This window comes from Aulonocara sp. 'chitande type north' Nkhata Bay, linkage group LG23, assembly GCF_057382095.1.
Source record: "Aulonocara sp. 'chitande type north' Nkhata Bay isolate Kocher_YH1m ecotype deep benthic linkage group LG23, A_spYH_male_GT1.1, whole genome shotgun sequence".
NCBI classification, from domain to species: Eukaryota; Metazoa; Chordata; class Actinopteri; order Cichliformes; family Cichlidae; genus Aulonocara; species Aulonocara sp. 'chitande type north' Nkhata Bay.
In genome coordinates this window covers 42,587,799-42,594,673 of record NC_141365.1, presented here as the reverse complement: position 1 = coordinate 42,594,673, position 6,875 = coordinate 42,587,799, and positions in this window count along the sequence as shown.

The following is a 6,875-nucleotide window of genomic DNA, read 5'->3' as shown; positions in this document are numbered from 1 at the left end:
TTTGCTAACTCTGTGCAGCTCCGTGTTTTCCTTACATGCCAGAGCACCTGATAACAATTTGAATCATCTGAGCAAACTCATATCTCTGTCTGCCCCTCTAAGGTCAAACGTGTTTGTGTGAAATGGCTGTGGTAGCAGGCTGTTGTCGGGAAGACATTTATATTAAGTTGCATGTGAAAACCCTGACCTACACACTCGACCACGACTCTAACCTACTTGTTTCTTTCCCACTGAAAATGTTTTCACTCAAACTGGAGAGGAAATCCCTCAGAAAACAGCCAACCTAGTGGTGGAAAGTCAAGAAAAAGTTATTGGAAAAGTAAAGCCGTGAGCCCTGTGTGCTACTAAAGTTTTTTTGTTTTTGTTTTTTAAATGGATTCAAAGCTAAAGCGTGAAATATCCTTTGTGTGTTTCATGTAGTTTTCTGTGTTCATTGGTTGTTTCAAGTGTGATGAAAACTAATTGGAGATCACAGTTAACTCAGATCTAATATTACAACTGCATCAGTGAGTGTCAGCACGGTCCAACGGTTTTCTGCTCACACAGCTGGCTATTAGAGCCGTATGGCAGGCTGATACGGGGCCATTAGAGGTGTGTGCGTGTGTGTGTGCGTGCGTGCGCTCTGGGACAGGGACGCAGGTGCTCCGTGGGCTGATATTACCCAGGATGCTCGAGGTGGGGGCGTGGGGGTTATAGGGGGAAGGAGGCTCTCTGCGGAGCTCGCAAACACACCTGTGATCCCCTGCTAGCACGCTCACGCACTCAAACACACACACTCTGTCCCCTCAGCCCCTGCGCTGGAGCACGTTAATACACACTCTGATAAACAGGCTAATACTCGCAGCGGCAGCACTTTACACACCACTGAACGCAACACACGGTAATCAGTGAAGCCAACACGTGGCGCTGTGTGTGTCTGTGTGTGATGTTTTGGAGGCTTCTGTGGCCTTTGTGCGCACTGCCTTGCATGTAAGCAACAAACAGCCTGTAGTGAAACATTCGAGAAAGTTATACGTGCAAATTTTCACATTTTTAATTTAGAGTCCACATTGCAGCACACTAGTTGCATACTGAGGGCTTTTATTTTTTCATCTACTGTGCCCTGCTCCTTTGGGCACCCTGATGACTTCATTTGGTCACAGATTATTAGGCAGAGGACTCACTCGCAGGACTCTGAAGTTTAGAGAGAAGGTGAGGGTTTATTTACAGTGTGGCACCAAGTGAGAATATCTACATATATACAGTGAGACAGATAACACGGGGCTCCAGGGGGTGGAGGGGGGTCCGAGGGGAAGGTCCAAGGCGGGGTACATACGCTCCTCTTGAACTTAATCCACAGCTCACTCTGAATGTCCACTCCAAAATGCTCACGCTCACTCACACACATCCACAGAAATCCAGACGGCAGGGACGGCAATGTACTGTAGCTTTAATCAAGGCTTAAGGGATATAACTGTGGTTAGGCAGCTTATTTATCTAGACACATGGATGAATCAATTTTAGTCTTAAGGGAATCTAGAAGGCCTGTACACAGAAAAACAACATTAGGAGGAAACTCTAGGTGATCACAAGGAATACTTCCAAAGGCTAGGCTACACTGACACTAAATAATGTGACGATCCAGCGAGGAAGCAGCCTCTCTTGCCATCTTAAGTAGTCTGCCAGGATCAGTGTGAATGAGCCGCAGGTGTGTGTTCAGGGAGGGTTCAGAGGCGGGGAATCAAGGTCCAGTTCCGCCCTGGTGGGAGAGGCGAAGACAAAAAACACACACACCACGACCTCTCCAGATCTTGAGAACCATGACACATTTAGTCAACTAAAACGCTCATGTGATTTGTAGCTTGTATTGGTTGTTTAGCACAACCAATACTTATTTGCACATAACCCATAGCACTTATGGTATGGGTTATGGTAGCACTAATTTGCACATAACCCATGAAAAAGTACGATACGTTAGTCTTGAGCCAGCCCTCATTTCTTTATATTTTGCTTAGCAAAATATTGCTAAGCAGTCTTCAGGAATAGTTCTCCAGGTTTCTTGAAGGACATTCAAAGCTCTTCTGTGGATGTTTCTGCCTTTTGTTCTGTTGTCTGTCAACATGATCCCACTATGCTTCAATAATGCTGAGATCCATATCCTAATATCCTACTACCTCCTACAATAGGAGGAAATTTCTTTACTACAAGTATGAGCAGCTTGAACATCCAGACAACAGATGTGGGGTTTATTTGCTGTGAATAAAACCGGAACTTGAAATAATGTCACTGAAAGCACTTTCAGTCAGATTAGGAATTATTGATTGAGTTTTTTTAAACACAATATTACTAATGTATCATACTTGTGATCGAAGTACATCCTGTCTGTCTCATTAGGTGACATTTATGGACAATTATACAATTTACGCGCCCACAAGCACCTGAACAGAAACTGTGTAAATTGTAATTACCATGCTCCTATGACACCTCCTCAATAGCACTAATGCTCGCACCAATTACAACTATTTAACCTTTACCTGAACCTAAAACTGGTTCTAAGATGAAGTTTAAAACCAAGTCCAAGTCTTGAAACAAAGCTTTAAGCAGGTATGATGACATCTAAATCCTCACCAGTTCACACACACACACGGTTACGTAACTTTTCCATTTGTCAAAACAGAATTTTGCTCTTATTCAAATCGTAGAAAATTCCTCCTCAGAAATGTGTCATTAACACAATATGTCTGTAGGGTATTATATATGCTAAGACGCATCCAAGTTATTGCACATTGTCATCAGCTACTCGTGGTAACTAAACATCACAACTTTTGGCCCGTCACACACACACACACACACACACACACACACACACACACACACACACACACACAGATGGTGAAAACACCCCTCAAAACACGCAGAGATGAAACGAGTCAGAAAACAACCACATCACATCTCCTTCAAAAACAAACATTTAATTATGGCAGCTCTGCTGCATTAGTGGCCGACCGCGGGTTTTGATGTGCGCCTCTAAATAGCGTTACATTGAGCCAGTAACATTTTTAACGCCCACAAAAGACATTCAAAGCAAATCACTTCAAGAGGAAAATGAAAGACAATTTAAGACTAATAGGGTTTTAACTTCTAAATGTCTGGAATCTGATCATTTAACGTGCCATTTCAAGTAATAAAAGCTCTTTTGTTTGTTAATACATGTATTTTTATTTTTTTTTAAAGGAAATATATTTAAAGCTAAATTAGGAAGTTTTCTCTCTACTTTTGGGAGAACTTTAGGAATGGACATCTTATATTTGGATAATTCATTAGTGGATGTGGATTACCATTAACGTTAACCTACTCCTGATCAAGATTTTGTTGAGCTCCAATAAAACCTTCCAGCTCATCTTTACTGTCTGTAGTCAGGTGTTTTCAGTGATGAATGACTAATTCAACAAAATATGCTACTTCAAAAGCTTTCAGTGATGGTTTGCGATCATAAACACTATAATGTTTTACTCTGTATTTAACCCAATGAGTTAGGGTTCAAACTATATCTACCTTTTAGCACACGGAGTCCCACAGGGGAGTGTCCTGGGCCCCCTGCTGCTTGTAGGGGAATACAGTGTGTCATGGTTACCGTGAAAAATCCCATCTTTAAATGTTGATGATTCATTTAGCCACTTTGATTTCGCTCCATGCACATTAATTTAGGTGAAGAGGTTTTTTGGCATTGTTCCATCTGACATATTAACTTGTGTGATGTGGTTTGAAATGTGACAGATAAAAAGAGATGCACGGTGGGCCTATTAACCTAATTAAAGGCACCCCTAATTCTCCCTTTAAAATAATGTACAGTAACGATAGTTAAAGGTTATTTTACAGTGACAGGTTGGCTATCTCTGCACACTGTTGTTATTTCTTTAAGATACATGTTTGGTTGTGCTGCAGGAAAAAGGGAGTTATGTGTGCAGGAATGGGAGGCGGGTCTTGGTTGTTGTGTGTGACTGTACGGGGCTGAAGTGAGGTGTTGTACGAGAGCACTCTCCCCAGAGTTAACAGCCCGTTTGCCTGTGTTACCGAATAAACGGACAAAATGAGATCAAAACGTCTGGTTCTTGGGAACGTTACAGTACTTTTAGCCCAGTGTTTTAATGGGGGAAAGACACATCTAAAATTAAATACATCTATACAACGTGCAGTACAAACTGAGCGAGCACAATAAAGTTATTTACCTTTTTAATTTACTCCATTGATAGATTACTAATGCTTCTGTAGGCACGGTAAACAGAACATTCACTTATGTACTCTAATTAGGAAACAGACCAATTAATATCATTAAAAAAAAAAAAAACAGAATTTACAGGCTCTAATTTGTGGCACAATTTATTTGCTTGTTCTTATTTTTCATTTGGTGCTTATTATTCACCCAGTAACTGAAGAGGTCTTTAGGCTACTGTACCAGCCAACTGGGAAACTCTGCTGTAGATGTGACTGTGATTTATACGGAGCACCTAAATACTGTTGCAGACCAAGCACACTCACCCCCTCCTACCCAGCCACGCCACTAAACCTATTCAGGAATGTCTCAAGCAACATGACAAAGAACCCAAAGTGTTGACTCTGCCCCCAAACTTCCTAAATCTCCTCCCAAGCAAACATGTAATGTGCCAGAAATGACCTAATCCTCACAACCCACAGGACCCGAATGATCCACTGCCAACATCCTGGTGAAAGACACCATGGGACAGCAACAGAGGTCAAAGGGACCTAGACTATATGAAACAAGTGCCGTGGCTCGTGATCGGCGTATACACCATCATTAATGCCTCTCTGAGCTTTGAGCACACGGTGAAAGTGAGACTCAATCATCTATTAAGGCATTCTGAAGTTATGTAAGGCAACGTTGGCTTAATTTATGCTCTGTAAATAATTATGTCATTGCGCAGTGATCTCGCTTCATCACACTGGATTTTACATCACATCCACAACTTCCAGCTTAGGTGATGTCACCCAAAAAACCCCCTGAACAACAGATTTCTGTTATTTCTCAGTGACTAAAGGACATCAGTTTGCCAAAAGAATATTTAATAACTGATCCTGAAACATACACTTTCGACTTTTTTGCATTAAAAAAGGAATGTGGCAGTGACTGGAGCACAGCTGAAGTTATTAACCCTTTCAGCAGATAGATAATGTGTTGGTCTAACCTCAGTGCGAGCCAGAGGAGCCGTCGAGGAAGCACAGCTGGCCGGGTGGCTGTGGGCTCTCGACACCAGCTGCAGACTCTTGTGCAGAAAGAGCCACCAGGTGTCTGGGATTTCACGCTCCTTCCCTCTTTCCAACGATTCCTACTGCCGCCTGCTGAACCGTTACTGGGTTGGATTAGCACCGGCTGTTCCTCCACAGTGCCGCCATGGGCCCAAAGCTCACCACGCTTTACTGCCCATCTCCCTCACACAGGATGGAGGAAAATGTTCTTTGGACTTATTTTCAAGTTTGCTGCCGAAGCCGTGTTTTGGTAGTCTGTGTTTAGTGATGGTTGAGATCTGTTTGTTGACAGGGTGAGCATATTTGTTTTCACTGTTGTCAAGACAAGAAATGTTTAATTAAGAAAGGTCACTTAACCAAAATTACAAAAACACAAATTGTTCATACAAATAGTTTTTGGTTTTGGTGGCGTTGGTCTACCGCTGAAATTTTCTATTCCCAGAACATGGTCCCCAAAACCCCGGACAGTCCAAAGGCTCAGTTAAGTTCTGACACTTCCAATGACAAACTGTGTGAATGAATGAAGGAATTTCAGATGTGCATGCTTTCCCGTTACTCTGACGGGATATGACTGCTTCAAGTACAAATGACTACACTGGTCACTTTTCCACAAAAGTTGTAATGGCAGCCTCTTTTCCTAGCTAGTAACATTTATATATTACTTTCAGTGCAGTGCAAGTTTAACTATATGACTGTTACTATAACACACAGGTGAAACCAGCCATGTTACAAAAGTGTCCTCCTATTTCCAGTCTTGCTGCAAAATTTAGCTAACTCAGTTCTAGCTGTGTTTAGCACATATAAGATAATCAATAGTATATATTTTCCAAAAGCTAGCTCTAGTCGGATTTACTGATTTGACGATATTCCACTGACTCCATTCTATCAAGGCAGTGGCGCAGTTATCAGAGATGAATGTTAAGTCTGTTTTTCGCTAACCAAAATTAGCATCCTATGTTATACCACAGTGCAGTTGCTAGCCACGCAAGTTAGCTAGCATATATATTAACATACAGTGAAGTGACTCTATGCAGTCTCATGAAAAACAAACTACACCGCACCATTCAGTCGCTTTTGGAATCATGTTTGGTAGTTATAACTTGAAGTCCTGGTCTTCTGTATGACTTTATCAGTCTCTTGTATCAGTGTGAAGGAATTTTGGTCCTCTTCTTTACAACATTGATTCAGTTCATTTTGAGGTTTGTGGGCATTCATTTATACACAGCACAGCTCAGCTCTGAACTTTGACTTAGCCACTGGTATACAGAGGAGTTCACAGTCAACTGCAACATCTCAACTTTGGTATCATCTGTCCAAAGGGCATTGTTTCAGAGCTCTTGCAGTCTGTTCAGACTTTGCAAAACTAATCCATGTTGCCATGTTTTTATTGGATACGAGAGGCTTTCTCCTCCAACCCTTCCAAGCAATCCATACTTGTCCTGTCCTTTTGAAATATGTATGAACTTACCTTAAAAAAGGTAAGATTTTGAAACAGTTACATTTCTGCTATTGTCAAACAGAACACAATAACCAAAGTGAGATTTTGTTTTGTTCATTTTACTTGCTCTTATCTCTCCTCAGCTTTCCCTCATTATTTCTCCCTTCCTTCCTCTCTGGTATTTCTTCTAATC